We start from the raw sequence: 18,698 nt of genomic DNA, 5'->3' as shown, positions 1-18,698 counted from the left end.
TCAGCCTTTAAAAAATGAAATCCTTTCATTTGCAACAAAATGATGAATCTGGAGGGCACTACACTAAAAAAAAAACTGAGCCCGAGAAAGATAAATACTGCGTGGTAAGGTATCACTTATATGTAGGTTGCTAAAAAAAAAAAAAAAATGTTTTTCAAAGTCAAACTCATATAAACAGAATAGAAAAGTGGCTGCCAGTGGAGAATGGGAAGAAGTAGGCGAGAGGATAGAAACTTTCAGTTCTAGGAAGAATAAGGCCTGAGAATCTAATGTATAACATGATGACTACAGTTGATAACACTTACCGTTATTTTTTGCATAATTGAAATTTATTAGAGTTAAATGTTCTAAATGTTAAATGTTCTAAACAACAACAAAAAAAGGTAACAGATGGGGAAGATCCTTTCACAACATATGTGTATGGTAAATCACCACAGGTGACTGAAAAAAAATTAAGATTAAAAAAAAGAATTCTGGAAACTGAAAAGAATTTGAACTTATATTTTGAATGCTCTCTTTTATTTCCACTGAACTCCTATAAGCTTTCTTATTTGCTTTGTTCTATCAATTTTACCCGAGAAAAGCAAGCATCTGTAAGTAACTATAACTAATTCACCATCAAGGCAAAGTGCTTATTCAACTCTCAGTTTTACACAATAAAATAATGTCTCTATATTAGCTCCATATTGGGGCTTTTGGAGGGAAAAAAATTCTACCATACTTTTATAAATCTGTAAACAGGTACAATGATAATACACAAAATCATCTGAGTAGAAAAAAACATTTCCAAAATAAATACAATACATGAACCATTTACCACAAGTACTCCCATCTTCCAATAGGGATAAATACCTAGTATTCAACTATCTTTCCTGGGATGATATCATACAAAATTTAAAAACAAAACTTACACACTTTACATAGCTCAGCAAGTGGTGCCCAAGTCACGGGAAATGCTTCCTATTATATAAAGAGGTGTTAGCGAGTAGGAGGGTAGCAAGTAACAAAAAGATCATAGTTTTATAGTTATATCTGTAGTTCTATGTATATAGTCCGTGCCTACACTATGGCATTTCACCTATTTCTTCCCTCCCTGAGTAATCTGTCTGGAAAATATATTATAGGAAGTAACAGAGACTGCTGAAATGCACTGTTTAATATAGCTGCAGCCTAGCACAGTGGGTAAGAGACTGAGCTCTGGGGCCAGGCTGCATTAAAATCCACAGCTCTGCCACCTGCATGTTTTTAACCATGGACAACGTAACTTAACCTAAGAGTCTGTTTCATTTCAAAAATGGTGGTAAACTAATGCTCAACCTCTCAGTCTGTTGCAAGGATTAAATGAGAGAATGCCAACAAATCCCTCGGGTGCTATTTTGATAGTCAGGTGGCATAATGTACAGAGGTGGGCAGAGTTTACGTACGTTCTCTCAGTCAGGTTCATTAATATATACTAGAAACCTGAATTGTAAGTGTGAAGATTTAATAGTCCTTTTCCCTGGATATTGAGAATTATTTTTTAATAACAACTATGACAGTTATCATAGATAAATTGTTTAATATACATAAAGACTCCTAGATTTTTAATAAACATTTAAAGATATGTCAGTTACTGGGTATTACATAAATTGATGAATCACTGATCTCTACCTCTGAAACCAATAATACATTATATGGTAATTGAATTTAAATAAAAATTTTAAAAAAGATGTGTCAGAGATACCATATAAATGAGCAGAATGTGAAGTTTATAGTTTGCACTCAGTCTTTTGAGGACTTTTCCCTCCAGAATTTGATAATGCATGCTTTAAAAAATTATAAAAGTTCAGAATATATCTGGGAGATAATCTAATTACCATAGCTCTCAAAAAATAAGTCTTAATTGCCTCTATTAAGCGACCATTATATTCCTGAAGGATATTGCCATTCTTGATTTACTCATCAAACCTGACCACATACCAGGCATCAAATTGAATATGTATGAAGATAAGGAGTTATATATAGCTATATAGCTACGATTAACAAACTATCACAACTGACATCACATTTAAATTATTTCTTTAATTCAAAGAACACCTTCATGAAATAAAAACTATAAGAAAACCACAAATTATAAATGATGCAAACTTCTAAAAATATAATTATTTTAAAAGAAAACTATCTCCACATAGTTAAGATCTTCTATGTGCTTTCTAAATCCAACATCAAAAAGAAATTTGCTACAAAATTCAATTTTATTCACAAGTTTTAATTCATATTCAGCAATCAATTTCTAATAAGTTAGCACCTCTACCTTAAAATGTTTAGAATGCTACACAGCAATCCAGTTTTAATTGTTATTTCCAAGATTTTTTGAACTATATACATGAAAGAAGGTCCTTATGCAAGTTATCCATTTTTCTTCTCCTCATGATTTTTTCCTGTGTAATCATGTATCAAAAACTGTTATGTATTCAAAACCTATAGCTTTAAAGAAATTTAATTTCTAATTAGTTCCAAATATGTAATCACAAGAAATCAGCACAACTTAAAAAATGTAGCATAGGAGATATTACAGAAGAAACTGCTGCAGTATTTTTACCTTTTAAATCTCAACATGGGTAAGAAAACACTTGAACATGAATTCCTGCCTTGTACTTGAAAAGTTTTATTGTAAAAAGAGAAAAAGAAGATGATTTACCAGATTGCATAGAGAGAGCCTGCATCACAAATTCACTTAAATCAAATCCACTTCTTTTTGGAGGCATTACGTTAAAGCACAAATTAGCAGATGTTCATCCATATAGTTTGTTACACATAGAAAAAGGTAAATTACAAATCATATTAAGGATGTACACCAACTCTAGTCTAAGCTCTGTGAGGTCAATGCCGTCAATTTGAAGCAGACTTTCACATGTGTGCTACTGAATGAAATAAACAAACACCTTGTAGCCATAGTCCCAACACCATCAAGGATATTCCTGTGTGATGAATGGGACTTTAAAATCAAAGACATGGGTTTGAGGCTTTGTTCCACCATTTACCTTGGGGAGCTGTGACCTTGAGCAAGTTCCTGAACTTGAACTTTACTCATCTGTAAAATGGTGATAAAAACAAAAGTATGTTCTTCAGTGGGTTTAAGTGATCAAACTTGCTTAACTACTAGCTATTGTTAAGATCTCATATAGAAGCATGACTAACAGTTATTGGCAGGAAACAGGTAACAATCAGTTGGTAAAAAGGACATTTCACAGAATAAATAACACTTTAAAATGAAGATAGGAAAAAAAAAAAAAAAAAAAAGGAGGACCTGGGTGGCACAGTTAAACGGAGCATCTGACTCTCCATGGGATCAAGCCCCATAGCTGGCTCCATGCTCAGCAGTGAGCCTGCTTGGGATTCTCTCTCCCTCTCTCTCTGCCTGTCCCCCCAACCCCCACCTGCCACTTGTGTATGTGCTCTCTTGCTCTCAAATAATTTTTCTTAATTTTTTAAATAAAAAAATAAAATGAAGCTAGTCATGCCCACCTATGGTATACCTGACATAACAAAAGACTTTTTAAAGTCTTTGCACAACTATAATATAAATGTAATGTTGAACAGTGACAGTTTATTGATGAAAAACTCCTATTAAGCTAAAAAAATAATGTGAATGGCCAATTAATATGAATCCAATGCCACATTTCATACTTAGGTATTAGAGTTAAAATGGATTCTCTTTACAGATTAGTAAAAGCTTGGTTAGAGAGAGATCAATCATATCTATGCTATAGTTGTCTTCCATTTTCCCACAGGAGCATTTACCTGATGATCTGAGGACAATACTGTTCATTCCTCCTAAGAAAAAGGATGCAGCTGCTTCCATGTGTAAATACGGTGCTGCTATACAAGTTGAGAACACTATTGTTCACACCATCAGTTAAAATTGCTTCCACACTTCTAATGAAGAGTTCCAGTTGTAAAATTTCTATATCCTGCTAATTTTAAAAAGGGGGGGGCAGGGAGCAAAGCTATTTAAGCCATGAGGAAGTACCTAACAAAGGAGGAAAAAAAAACCCACAGAAAGCAATGAATGGATAAATAGGTAGTTCCACAATGGGCTAGCCAATGTGCATATCCTTCCTAAATAACAGATCACTGAAATTCTAAAGGCTAGAAAATACAATGCCTCAAATTTAATTTGTCATAATATATATAAAAATAATTTTAGAGTGGTCAAACTTGATTCTGAAGTTTGGACAACAAGAACAAACTATGCTTAGTTTTCCTAGAAATACCCTAGGCTGACCCCATTACAAGTCCTACAATCAAATGAAAATTCTCCACACAGGTTGAGGCAACACATTTTTCCCAAGAGAATAGTAATGATGCCTTGCCACTTTCACAATATGGTGGAATCTGAACTTACCAATTCTTATTTGTAAAATGGAAGGAGGATGGATGATGCGAAATTTAAACAACTGCATAATCTAGAAGGACAACGGCTGAAGGGCAGACACTGCAAATGACAGAGATGGCAGAGGACGACAACAAGAGGCCGTATTTTGGCATCCAAGCCCAGCTGCGATCCTGACCTTGCTCTTCACTGCTGTGAGGTCCTGGAAGTCACTTCACAGCACTAAACTTAAATTTCACCATATGTAAACTGAGGATAGTATCTACACTGTAAGTGCTGCTGTGAAACCCAAATAACACAAGGTATATAAAGCATTTACACACTGGCTACTATATAGCTAACTGCTATCATCTCAAATTTAAGGGGAAAAAGGATTAGCCAGACTCGATGACACCAATCAAGACTAAAACTTGAAGGGATTCTGGCAAAGCAGCCAGTGACAGTTTCCAGTTGCTTCAAGTTCTCAGGTCTGATTTAGCAAGTGCTGTTGTTGGTAAATTTCATTATTTTCAACAAAATTGAATTAAAATTGTACACAATGAGCAAACTGAGAAGACTTTGGTGTGTGCTTCTCAGATACTTTGAATGTTCTCCTAAATAACAATCTATGGATTTTTTTTTTTTTTTGCAACCACCAAGGGTTGCCATTTGTATGGATTTACTTTTTCCTCTTTACAAAGAAGATAACATCACACAAAATGTTCGATAAGCAAGTGGTGGACACCTATAAATGAAGGTGCCCACTACTTAAAAGTAGAGCTATTTAGGTAGGAAAGTGCCGAATGACCTCTAATAATCTTTTAGGTGCTTTCAATAAAGATGGCTTAGGTACTGCCCCTGCCCCCGCCATGGGAGACTGGAGATTAACTAGATAGAATAAAAAAAAAAAGATTAAGAATTATTTGAGAGAGACAGAGAGCACAGCAGGGGGAGCAGCAGAGGGAGAGGGAGCAGCAGACTCCCCACCGAGCAGGAAGCCCAACTTGGGACTCAATCCCAGGACTCTGAGATCATGACTTGAGCTGAAAGCTGACACTTAACCAACTGAGCCACTCAGACGCCTCTAACTAGATAATCTTAAAGTCCTTCCAGACCCAGGACACAAGAAAGAGAACCAAAGAACAGTCACACGTCTTCCTTTGCTTTTTGTTCAAATATAGTCTATATCTGTATCCATACTTATACCTAAGTAGTAGTATTTTCCCAGATAAGAATGAAAGATAAAAGAACACTGAACTATTGTTCCCAGAATTTACTGTTGGATGGGGAGTGAAGAGGGTGGGTGCAGAAGAATTAGCAGGAACTTTCCCTCTTCTCACTTGGCAAAAATGCAACACAGACATTCTTTAGCATAAAAATTATAAAAGCCTGCTAGTTTATATTTTTCTCCTCTAATAAGAAAATATTATTGCCTTTCAGTAAGCTCTGAAACACTGAATAAGCAAATTGTGGGAATAACCAAATGGGAGAACTTTTAAATGGTACAACCAGAGGTACCCTTTGCTAGTACTAGTACACACATTTCATCATGCTTGTCATCACGGCCACCTGCTTCAGTCCATATTCCAACTCCTCTAAAACCCAGGTTTCCTACCTAACTACCTTGCCACTGCCATTAATTCAAGAGGAAAGGATAAAGGGGGATGGGATGGCTTCAATTGCTTAGAGATTGTCACAGGAGAAAGGTGATTCCTTTCTCAGAGAATGAAACTCTAGTAGCAGATACATATTGGGGGTCTTCTTTAAATTCCTAAAGGGAAAGTTGATATTTTAAAGGACAAGAAAAGCTACTGAAATACAAAGATTAAAGTCATCTCTTCAGTTTTTCCTCCATCCTAAAGAGCGGACTTGGTAAAGAATTCCTTTTCACAGATAGATTATAGATATCAAGTGCAACAAACCTTCTAGTGTTGCAAAACTGGTTTTTCTAAAAAGCCATTCATTCATCTTGGCTAACAGGTATAGTCAAGTTAAGTCAAAGGCAAGGCTTTGAAACCCTAGAAACCATTTTAAAAGGTTATAGGCTTATGATTCCCAAACTGGAAAGTAAGGAATGCAATAAACACAAAATTCAGCAATAAAGTTTAGGAGTATTGGCCATAATGGATGAATACCATAAACTCATAATTTAGGAGTATCAACAAGAATGTAGGAAATATTAATTGCTCTGTCTCTTCCAAGTGCTTTAGTGACAATTCTGCTGGCTTTTTTTTTTTTTTTAAAGACTGACACTGAATTGGTATACCCTGCAGGACATCATTTTTTTTTTACAGATTTATTTATTTATGATAGACACACACACACGGGGGGGGGGGGGCGGGGGGCAGAGACACAGGCAGAGGGAGAAGCAGGCTCCATGCTGGGAGCCTGATGCGGGACTCGATCCCGGGACTCCAGGATCAGGCCCTGGGCCAAACACAGGCGCCAAACCGCTGAGCCACCCAGGGATCCCCCAGACATCATTTATATTGTTATTAAATACCAGTTTCATTCAGATTCACTCAACTACAAACATCTGAGATCCCTACAACAAAGGGCAAAGCAGCAGTCCTAACCTCATGGGTAATGGGAGTCTGCATATGCTCCTGAAAGTTACAGATTATGAAGTTCCTTGAGAAGAAGTTACAACTGAGCAGTATCTTTTCCTCACCCTGAATGGACAATGCAAGAATCCTGACTAACCAAATAAAATGAACCAGGCTACAGGCCAATAGTTCCTAAATTAACTGAGTCACAAGGTAAGCTTCTTAAAATAATACATATTCCTGAGCCTCTTTCTAGCTGTACTAATTCCTCAACTCTGGAGACTTAGGAATCTGTATTTTTCACAAGCAGAATCTATGCCTCCCCCAAGAATTAAAGAAATTCTTATAATCACACGAGTTTGGGAAACAGAGACATAAGGGAATACATGAAGGAACCACTGGTGTCCTGTCATGTGCAATTGAGTTTCTTGTCAAAAGCACCTAATTACCACTGTTCTTGCTAATCTCATGGTGTTAGATGACACTGTGATACCAGAATTATGATTTTCCACACAGAGTATAAAAATCATGGTATTTGTTTACAGTAAGTCAGCTTTACAGCTACATACAGGTAAATAACTAACCAAAGATGCCATAAACCAGGTAAAGTGAAAATGCTAACATTAAGACATCCTAATGATTACAGCAAGCTCCTACTTAAATTTTTGGAATAAATGTATTTAAGCAATTATTAGTATTTTAGGGAAAACAGAAATATAGCATATTGGGACATGGCAGGGAGTAGCCTGACTTGGGGATCTGAAGGCCTGGATTTCAAACTATTCTTTTTTATAAAAATTTACTTTAGATTCGATTATTTTTTTTGTTTACAATTTCTCCTTCCCAGCTCTATCTAAGATTCTAACCTAAATTGCTGCCATCACCCAAATTCAATTATTGGATTTAGTACTGTCAAACTCATAAAAACCACCTATTTGAAAGGGATCATTTTTTTCAATCCTTAGAAGAGTCTTATGAGATAGGTATTTTATTATCCCCTCTTTCATAGATGAGAAAGTTCAAACAGGTTAAGTAACCTGCCCATGTTCACACAGCTTGCAAAGGAAAGAACTAACCGAGCATTCTTAACCAGTATGATAAACTAAAGGTTTCCTCCCAACCTCTGCTAATTCGGGATCCTGGGTGACAAAAACAGATCTCAGGCTTCCAACTAGGTTTAATACTCCTTCCCCAGCACATTAAATGAATTTGTCTCTTTAAACCATTTATCTACTCCATCTGGTTGGTCAAGGATATCCTGGTGTCTCTTGCCAATGTATTTTTTTTAATCCTCTGTAAGCCTAAATTTCAAGCTTAGAATGCTTTCTGCCTATATTACCCACCCTTTATTATTAATAATTACAATTTATATTTACAATAAACGCAATCACCATTTCAGCTGGACTTAGGACTCCACTAACTTTAACCAAAAAGAGCAGTGAAAGCCTAAAAGCAAGCACAATTATTCTGCCTACATTTGCATTTTTATGGTAGGTAGAAGCCAGCAATTCACAACAGGTGGTTTTCAGAAGTTTGATGCTATTGAATCAAATACTTGAATTTGGATGATGGCTTCATTTTAGGTTAGACTATTGAGAGAAGTTGAGTAGACCTGGAAAGGAGAAATTATAAACAACAGTAATAACAAAATGAACTTGGTAATACAAACTTCTGACTGCCTGAAAAATCTGAATCTTTATATTTTAAATAAGGATACTTTTTTCAAAGGTTTCAGAGCAAGGAAATTAAAAAGTGACCATTTTCAAAGTAATTAGTTAGCTTGTCTATACTTCATGTAATAACATACACAAGCGAAATATGTTTTTTTTTTCAAGATCAAACCACCTTTACTTTTAAAAATGAGTTCACCTTGAAGTATAAGGATGCATTTACTTAAATGCAAAAATAGCATAGGTCTGCTGAGAGAGTACTGTTTTATTCCACAAAAAATAATCAAAAGACATACTTGAAAACTGTTATATCTTCTACAATATTACTCAAATTAATTCCAGGAGTTGGGGCAGCCTCGGTGGCTCAGCGGTTTGGCACCGCCTTCAGACCAGAGCCTGATCCTGGAGACCCCGGATCGAGTCCCACATCGGGCTCCCTGCATGGAGCCTGCTTCTCCCTCTGCCTGTGTCTCTGTCTGTGTGTGTGTGTGTGTGTGTGTCTCATGAATAAATAAATAAAATCTTAAAAAAAAAAAAAAATTCCAGGAGTTTCTCCTGTTCTAAATCGAGTCAATTCAGGTAGGAACTATAACGTAATGCCCAGTATGGCCCTATTAGAGAAACAGATAATATCTCTTCTTGTTCCACTACCTGGAAACTCTTCCCACAAAGAAGCCCATTATCTCCTTTCTATTATATATGGTTCTTCTCAAGACAGAATTTTTTTTACCGAACATTCCCACCTTTGTTCAAAGCCAAAAGGAAGAAGAAATGCCTAAACATTCCACTTTCTAATCCTCTTAGATCACGTCAAAATGAGGAAGAGGAAATAAAAAGAAATGTGCAAAAGAGACTGTCAATCAAAACTGCTTAGCTGGAGTTTCATTCTGACATTAAGTGCTAAGTTTTTCAACTTTTTCCCACCTATCTACACTCCTGTAAAACTTATAATTCTCATCATCTTCCCCCTATAAAGGTTGTCTGTCCTCGATTTCCAATTTGAGAACCACCGTAGCCACAGCAGCTAAATGTTTCCCCATGTTAATTTTTGTGGCTTACGTTACAGAAGTTACAGAATTTTCTGTAAATATTTTTATTTGATTTGATTTTCAAATATCAAATATTTTTATAATAGAGTATTTCACCCCTGAAAATTATACTTTAAATAAATATGTAACCTACTAAAAAGTGGTATATACTGTATATTAAGAAATAGATTATACAAATGATTGTATAATAATCAAATAAAACTATACCGTGGCACATGGACTATGCTCATACCAATTATGATGAACAAAACACCTGTTTTACCCACTCACTCTAATGTAGAATCTTATGAGCAGTATAGTAACATGGAAAGAAATCTGACTGAGATCTGGAATCAAATCCTGAGATTCTTAAAAGAAGTCACTGATTTCCTCTGGGTCTTTGATCCCAAATGTGTATTCTAAAAATGGTTAAATCAAGGATCTCTGAGTTCTAAAATCTAGTCTAAAATCTAGTCAATCACTAAAACTCAGCCTCTCACCTATCTCCAAAAACAGTTTACTGTACAAATCTTCAAATACATTAACATAGTCAACATCAATCACTAATCATTTGTTCCTTTCTAAAAGCTAAAATCAGTCACTAGCTTCTGAGGCAATCTGAATTTAAAACAAAGAACAAGAAACAAAGGTAACGTGAGTGGAACAAGAGGTTACATAAGAATATGATTGTAATCTGAGTTCAAAGATACTAGAAGTGTGCATTCTCTAAAGTACAAAGACAACTTTATGAGTGAAAGGATTTCAAAAGATGAAAACACACACACACACACACACACACAAGACCATAATGTTGAGGCAATAATATGTGCCTCCTTTACTTCTTAGGAGTACTCACCTGTGTGCTAGGAGAGAATTAACCTCTAGTATTTTCCTTTCCAAATCCTATCTACCTAGTAAGTTTTCTTGACATTTTACGGATATACTGAATCTCACTTGCTTCTCTAGTTCTAACACAAAGCATAGTTACATATTGATCAGTTGATGAAAAGGTTCTGACCAAAGGCTTTCAGGAACCTAATCTAGTACTCCCTCTAGTAGCAATAGCTCATTATTTGCTAATTCAGGGTTCTCAGCAACTTTATAGAATATAAATACCACAAATAATGAGATAAATCAATACTACTAATAACAGTAACAATACAACTAATAACAAGATAAATTAATACTACTTGATTAAAATTTTCCTAGGATTTGCAAATTCTAGGTCAAAAACCAAAATATTCAAGATTACAAAGGCAATTTTCTAGATCCAAATTCTATCTGCACTCAACTGTTTTTAGAATAAAATTATGTTCTCACACATGTTTGTGATAACAATGTCTCCTATGAACCCTGATTATTATTGCTCCAAAACAAACAAGGGGAGGCCTACCCAATCCTAAACAATTCTATTTTTCAGAAAACTGGACAGTCTAAAGCTTAATACTCAAAGCAATTTTTGAACACTCATTACCAACGTACATAGAAATAATCTACTTAGGCAAATAAACACTCACAGTAATTTCTTAATTATTTTTCAGCATTTCCATAAGAATGTTCTCTTAAAAGAAAAAAAAAGGAAGAGATAGATGAATGGGGAAGAAGGAGGAAAAGAAAAACTAAAACTGAAACTACCTAAATTTGCTATCTTTTGAAGTGTCCATAATCTAGTTTTAAGAGCCAGCTTTCATATTCAATGAGTGAATATTTCCGCTTTTTTTTTTCTTGCTTTCTATATTTTTATTTAAAACAGTAGTTCTCAGAGTGTCTTTCATGATGATTCTGCAAAAGCACTGCCTAGTCAAATAAATTTGGGAAATACATATTCTACTCTCTCCTGCCGTAGAAAGGCATGATGCAGATCTGAAACTTAAGGTCTCCAAAAATGCTAAATAAATTTGTTCAATCCAAGTTTAATTTGGAGCCAAAAAACAATTTGACCACAACACTCTCTTTTTAAGAAATATAGTAATAGGCATTTTGTAAAATGTCAACATTTGACAAAACAGATTATAGAGAGAAGAACTTGCATAAAATAAAATGAAGTGTTCATAAGAATTTGGTTTATTTTTGTTTCTTCTGGGCTTGTTCTTGACAGTCCCACCACAATGCAACCAATAAAAGAGAAAGATGTATCACTACTGATACAATGTAATATGAAATCCAGATTCACTCCTGTACCCAATGCCTAACTACAATCAAAGTTAAAAATGGTTTATGACAAGAAAATCATGAAAAACACAATGAAATTCCATTTCAAATGGAAAGAGTAGGCATTCAATAGGTAGTTATTAAACATGGATCACCACATATGTTACAGACGCTTCAAAGTAGATAGAAGCAAAATGGAAATAAAATCAGGAAAAATAATCAGAAACATTATACAGAACCTCCAAAATTAGTAAATCATTTGACAGTTTGCCCCTTCTCATCATTAAGGGCCACAACACTTCCTCGTTCAAAATATATGAAATGACTTATATAGAGGAAAAACTTTCCTGAAAATAAAAGGAACTAGCATTTACAATTTTCAATATCTATTCTTTCTTTATTGAACCTCACCTAACCACCTACTTTAACAATAAAGAATAAGCCCTAGGATTCAATTAAATCTACTACTTTCATAAATACTACTAAATGTACATGCAGTTAAAGGGCTATTTTCAACATCAAGTGAGTGGGTCTCTAAATTTTCCAATTAATTTTTGTTTTTATATATATTTTTAAGATTGTATGTATTTATCTATGAGAGACACAGAAAGAGAGGCAGAGACATAGGCAGAGGGAGCGGCACCTGATGCAGACTCAATCCCAGGACCCTAGGATCTTGACCTGAGCCAAAGGCAGATGCTCTATCACTGAGCTACCCAGGTGCCCTAAATTTTCCAATTTTGTAAACAATATAACAATTTCTGGTATATGTCTCATCTAACATCTAATCTACCTTTTCTCTCTTTAAGCCAGAAGTAAATTAAGCATTTTCTTTTTTTTTTTTTTAAGATTTTATTTATTTATTCATAGAGAGAGGAGAGGGGCAGAGACATAGGCAGAGAGAGAAGCAGGCTCCCCTCAGGGAGCCCAGTGTGGGACTCCATCCCTGAACTCCAGGATCACACCCTGATAATGAAAGCAAGAGCTTAACCGCTGAGCCATCCAGGCATCCCAATTAAGCATTTTTCTAACCTTTTTTTTTTTAACTCAAAAAACATAACTATTGTAGAGCAACTATAAATTAGAAAATAAGAAATTTTAAATTATCTGTAATCCCTTTACTCAGAAACAAGGTTTTTTCAAAGACTTGAAAACCATTTATTAAGCACATATGCCAGATATTGTGGAAAATTCTTTTTTCACTCATTTAATGTAATCCTTCAAACTACCTGTAAATTGGTAACAGAATTTCTGTGATGAAAATTAAAGCAATAAGAGGTTAAGTAGCTTGACTACAGTCACACACCTGGTAAGGAACAAAGCAAAAATTTGGACCTGCATCTGTTGAGGTGATTTCAAATCACCTATATAAGCATATAGGTATATTATTAAAAATTCAATTACAGTATACATTCTGTTTTGCAATCAGCTTTCATCAGTGATATCTGTTATAATTATCCTCAGGAAGTAAAAGACTACAAGGTAGTCGCTTACTCTAAATTCTGCTCCATCAAGCCTTTCATTTTAGATATTTAAGTTCTTGCTATTTTTTTTTTTTTTTGCTATTTTTTTTAAAGATTTTATTTATTTATTCATGAGAGACAGAGAGAGAGACAGAGACACAGGCAGAGGGAGAAGCAGGTTCCTCGCAGGGAGCCCAATGTGGGAGTCGATTTTAAGCAATGCTGTAATATACATCTCCCACTTGATAATGCGTGACCTTGGGCAGGTCGTCTAACCTTTTCAAGTCCCTTGGGGTGCCATGAAAATTATGTAATCTGGGACCCCTGGGTGGCTCAGGGCTCAGCGGCTGAGTGTCTGCCTTTGGCTCAGGGCATGATCCCGATTTCCCGGATCGAATCCCACATCAGGCTCCTTGCAGGGAGCCTGCTTCTCTTCCTTCTGCCTGTGTCTCTGCCTTTTTTTGTGTCTCTCATGAATAAATAAATAAAATCTTTAAAAAAAAAAAAAAGTAAATTACGTAATGTAGGAGATGTAAGCAGTAGATGGCATATAAATTAAGCCCGAAATGGTAGTTTGTTTAAACATCTTTAATTCTAGAAGAAGAAAAAAACCGCTGAGTCAAAGGGCATGTACAGGCTTTTAGTGCCTGTTACCAAAAGACCTTCCAAAATGTTACAAAATTTATATGCTTACTACCCCTGTATGAGAGTACCTGTTTCTTAAACCCATAAGAAAACTGGGTATTATCTTTTATCTAACTTTTTTCTCAATTTCATGAGCAAAACCACGGTATTTCATGCAAAGTGCATCTTGCAATTTCTAATGAAAATCACTCTTTCATATATTTTAGGCCATTTGTATTTTTTCTTTTTGTATTTTCCTTTCTTGTTTTCTGTTCACTCTTTATGTTTGCCTTTCTTATTGAGTTCTTTTAAGAACAGTATCCTTTATGTTGGAAGTAATTTTCCCCAATGATGTTTAGTCATTAATGTTTAGTTTTAGATGAAAAGAAAAGGCTGGTTACTAGAACAGTAACATGGAAAATAAAAAATAATTCTGGATTAATGTTGTCTTTGTAAAAAAATTTTTGTTTTAAAATAGTTTTAGCAGGTTTTGGAAAAGCAGCTATAAGCATCTATGCTCAGGTTTTTGTGTAGACCTAAGTGTTCAATTCCTTTAAGTAAATACTACAGAGCATGATTACTTGATCATATGATAAGGGTATATATAGTCTGTAAGAAACTACCAAGTCATCTTCCAAAGTGGCTGTGCCATTTTGCATTCCCATCAGCAATGAATGAGAGTTCATACTGCTCCATATCCTTGCCCGCATTTAGTACTGTCAAAGATTTGGGCCATTCTAGCAGGTGTATTTTAATTTGCATTATTCTGATGATATTTGACGTGGAGCATATTTCCATATGCTTATTTGCCATTTGTATATCTTCTTTGGTAACTGATACTTCTGAGAATTGTGTTTTCTATACCTGCACTGTCCAATATGGTAGCCACTAGCCAAATGGCGCTTATGAAATGCTTGAAATTTTGCTGGTCCTAGTGAAGATACGTTGTCATAAGTGTAAAACACACACGATATTTTGAAGACCTACTATGAAAAGAAGTAAAATATCTCAATAGGTTTTACATAGCTTACATGTTGACATAACAATAGTTTTGAAAATACTGATCAAATAAAATTTATTGCAACTGTTTTGTTTTACATTTTCTGTTGCAGCTACTAGAATAGTTTATATGTGTGGCATGCATTATGTTTCTGTTGGGCAGCACTGATCTATATATAGTTCATATTTTGACAATTGTATCGGGCAAACACTGAGTCCTCAAGAAGTACTTTCTGAATGGTATTATGATAATAAGGAAAGTAAAAATGAGAAGTAAAAATAAGAAAGCAAGTTGTTTAACAAGCAAAAACCATCAGCAGACTTGATCAAAAGTGCTTTTGGCTTTGCTTTCTCTAGATACCCTGGACCCAATGAAACCCGTTACAAGTGGTTACTTACAATAGGAATCTGTTACTTATAATCTTCTGAAAAATGCATAACTTGAGGAATAATCAAGGACATCCCAGAACCTGGCCAAGCTACAAGTACCTGGGTAATAAGCATCACAGTGCAATTTTGCTAGGTTGAGTATGTGAAGAAAAAGAATGACTGGAGGATACTAAAACAATTTTTTTGAATAAAAAATGAACAGAGCCTCTTGGAAAAACAGATTAATGACAGCCTATGACCTAGCTTAGCCAAATTAAAATTAAATGAAGCAAGTATTTATTGAGTTTCTCTACTGAACAACATGGAAAGGATAGGGGAAAAATAGAACTGAGGAATTATAAAGAAATACAATGGGGGAATACTCTAAACATCCAAAACTAAGAGAGTAGATTAACTGCAATACAATAGAATACCATACACCAACTAAAATAAATGAACTAGACATAAATCAACATGAAGAGAACTCAAAAAATATGGCTGAGAAAAAAAGCAAGCTGCGGAATCACATATGAAGCATGGAAGTATTAAGAGAAACTTTAAAAATACAAAACTTGACATTTAATACATATGCAGTAAAAGAATAAAAACATCGCAAGGATACTCACTAAATTTTCAACAATGGTGGTCCTGAGAGGAAGGACTATGAAACTAGAGAAGGAAAAATGGATTTTCTCTATACTGTTCCATTATTTCTATGTCAGACACACACATATACATAAGAAAAAAGAACAAGAAAAGGGGAGATTACCAAAAGACCAATGGGCTTCTGGCTACTGTAAAATAACGTCTATGAACAAACTGACTATACATATCTGGATTGCGCTGTGCTCTCACAGCCCCTCACACTCAACCCAATGCCATATTCCTGTTATTAGAGGCTGCATTTATAGAATGTAAAGGTCTCCATGGCAATAACATGTTTTGTGAAAAAGAGAGGTATTTGTTCAAACACTGTTCCCCAAAAGCATCCTGCCCATCCAAAAAAAAAAAAAAAAAATCCAAAAAAACAAAACAAAAAGTCAGCAACACTTAATCCATCTAACTCTCTTCCCAGCAAATATCAACTTCAAAGCAACTGTAACATTTGATCAAGCTACCTAGAGTAATATATCCCTGAAGGTGTAAAAAATTTATAAAATTTGATCCAAGCCCTTATCAATATAAACTAATATAGCACATGACTTTTACAAATCCTCCTTCTATTATCACTAGTTAGGGGCCCAGGGGAATATTTTGTGTCAAGCAATACATTCCCCATGCATATACCGTAAATTGGGGAAAAAATAAACATTTCAAATATATAATTTTTATGTGTCTCACTTTTATGGGTTTCCAGTTAGTGTAGGAGTTTTCACATAATCCCTGGGACTCAAACAATGGAGAATTAAGACCTGAATCAAGAGTAGCACAAACACCAACATTTTTCATCAACAAAACTAGAGGAACTAGGTATTTATTGTAGGAAAAAAATATTCTTAATCCTTAAAAAGTACTCAATGAAAAATTTTTAATGTTTTAAAATTAGCAGGTATTTATTTTAATACTATAAGCCTAACTCACAAATTACCTTTATTCTTCTTAATGACTTAAATCCAATCTAACACAATGTGTAAGAGCACACAGCGCCCCTGGATTCCAACAGCAGCTCTACTACCATCTACATCAGCCCTGATAAGGCACTGCACTTCCAAAGTCTCTTCTGAAAAATGCACTATGCTCTTCACATAACATAGTAAAATATTTTATACAGAAGCTATTCAATAAATGTTTGCTATTAGTTACTACTATTTTTTAATTAACCATTGCTTTCTGTTATTTAAAACACTGAAAATCAAAAAGGGCCCTTTTTATTTTTTTTTTAAGATTTTATTTATTTATTCATGAGAGACACGGGGGGTGGGGGGTGGGCAGAGACACAGGCAGAGGGAGAAGCAGGCTCCATGCGGGGAGCCTGATGTGGGACTCGATCCCAGGACTCCAGGATCACGTCCTGGGCTGAAGGTGGCGCTAAACCACTGAGCCACTGGGGCTGTCCAAAAAGGGCCCTTTTTAGAACTGTATGTTTTAAGTGATCTTTTTTTATTAGCAATAACTTGCTCAGTTTACAATTGCATGTAAATATAAATACAAACTTGCATCTTGTATTATTTTTTTATCGATTTGGGTAGGTAGGAGTTTTTTGTTGTTGTGTTTTCATTGTTTGGGGGGGTGTTTTTTTTGTTTTTTTGTTTTTTATTAAACCATGAAGTATTCTGGTAAATCAACCCTTCCTCCATAGCAGCTGTTGTGTGAAACTGACTCATGAAACGTAGATGTAGAAATGAAATATCTGATCATCTGGTCCCATCTACTTGCCAATGTACCAGGATTTTTCCATCCTATAATTTACTTTAAAATACTACAAATAAATTGTTTACTGGTTCTGTCAGAAATCAATCGGGATTCACTATATATTAGAAATAATGTTTCTCATCTTCCAAAACTATAAATCCATTAACTTTTAATTATAACAAAAAGGAAAAAACATAAAATTTTTATGTTCTGAGTGTCATTAAGTTATCTCTTTTTGCTTTCAAAATCAAAAAGGAAAAATAAATATCCAAACAAATTCTTATTTTTCCAATTGTTCTTTAGAATGTTCTTTGCTAAAAAGAATAAAACTGTTATACCTATAATCTTAGACGTACACAACATGGGAAAAATGTTTGGTCATACACACTCAGAAAGTACAGGCAATTCTTTATGTCTTCTGTTCTGCATACATGCCCCAAACACTGACACACTGAGATGAACACTTTCCCTATGTCATACAGGAGTTAGGTTTTCAGGATCCTATTGTTGGTTGAGCTAGTCTCCAATTAAAATAAAGCATTTCTCATTGACATATAGGTAAAACTGTCTAAGAATGCCTTCAACATTAGCCACTAAACATAAAAATGTTTAACCTCACTTAAAATTTAAAAAAATGTTATGAAAACTGTGATACAAGTTTTCACATCTCAGATTGGCAAAATTGGAAAAGTTTAATGAAAATCCATCATTGGCATAGGTTTTTATACACTGTTGGTGGGAATATAAATCAGTACAGTTTTTTTCAATGAGTCATTTGGAAATATGTATCAAAATGTTAATTCTAAAAAAAAAAATAAAAAAAATGTTAATTCTACGTATACTTAGATTTAGTAACTCCACTACCAAGAATCTTTTTAATCTGTTCCACAAACACACATACACACAAGTACAATGATATTCACCACAACACTATTTGTCAGGGGACATGGAATCTGGAAACACCCTAAATATTCACCCTTGGGGGACTGTGGAGATAAATCATGATGCATCCAGGGGAATGCTATACAATCTGTGAGCAGAACAAGGCTGATCTTGGGGCCATCTCACAAAAACCCTATGTAAAGGCAAAGGTAAGAACTGTATGTAGAGTGATTCCATTTGCATATATTGTTTACATATGT

The 18,698-nt window shown here is 34.8% G+C and overlaps 1 protein-coding gene and 1 long non-coding RNA gene across 10 annotated transcripts in view; one reads left to right on the top strand and one right to left on the bottom strand.

Annotated features, from left to right (window-relative positions):
- Window positions 1-18,698, bottom strand: part of RAPGEF2 (Rap guanine nucleotide exchange factor 2) — a 242,171-nt gene that overhangs the window by 188,685 nt on the left and 34,788 nt on the right. The window lies entirely within an intron of this gene.
- LOC144282629 (uncharacterized) overlaps window positions 1-18,698 on the top strand; it is a 62,405-nt gene that overhangs the window by 27,640 nt on the left and 16,067 nt on the right. Inside the window, exon 3 of one of the 2 annotated variants that reach the window (XR_013351126.1) lies at window positions 15,193-15,866. The exons of the other annotated variant lie outside the window; for it this stretch is intronic. This is a non-coding gene — a long non-coding RNA (uncharacterized LOC144282629). Of the gene's footprint in view, window positions 1-15,192; window positions 15,867-18,698 lie in introns of those variants that run through there. 2 annotated transcript variants of the gene reach the window in all.

This window comes from Canis aureus, chromosome 13, assembly GCF_053574225.1.
Source record: "Canis aureus isolate CA01 chromosome 13, VMU_Caureus_v.1.0, whole genome shotgun sequence".
Classification (NCBI taxonomy): Eukaryota; Metazoa; Chordata; class Mammalia; order Carnivora; family Canidae; genus Canis; species Canis aureus.
This window is presented reverse-complemented; position numbering and strand designations above follow the sequence as displayed.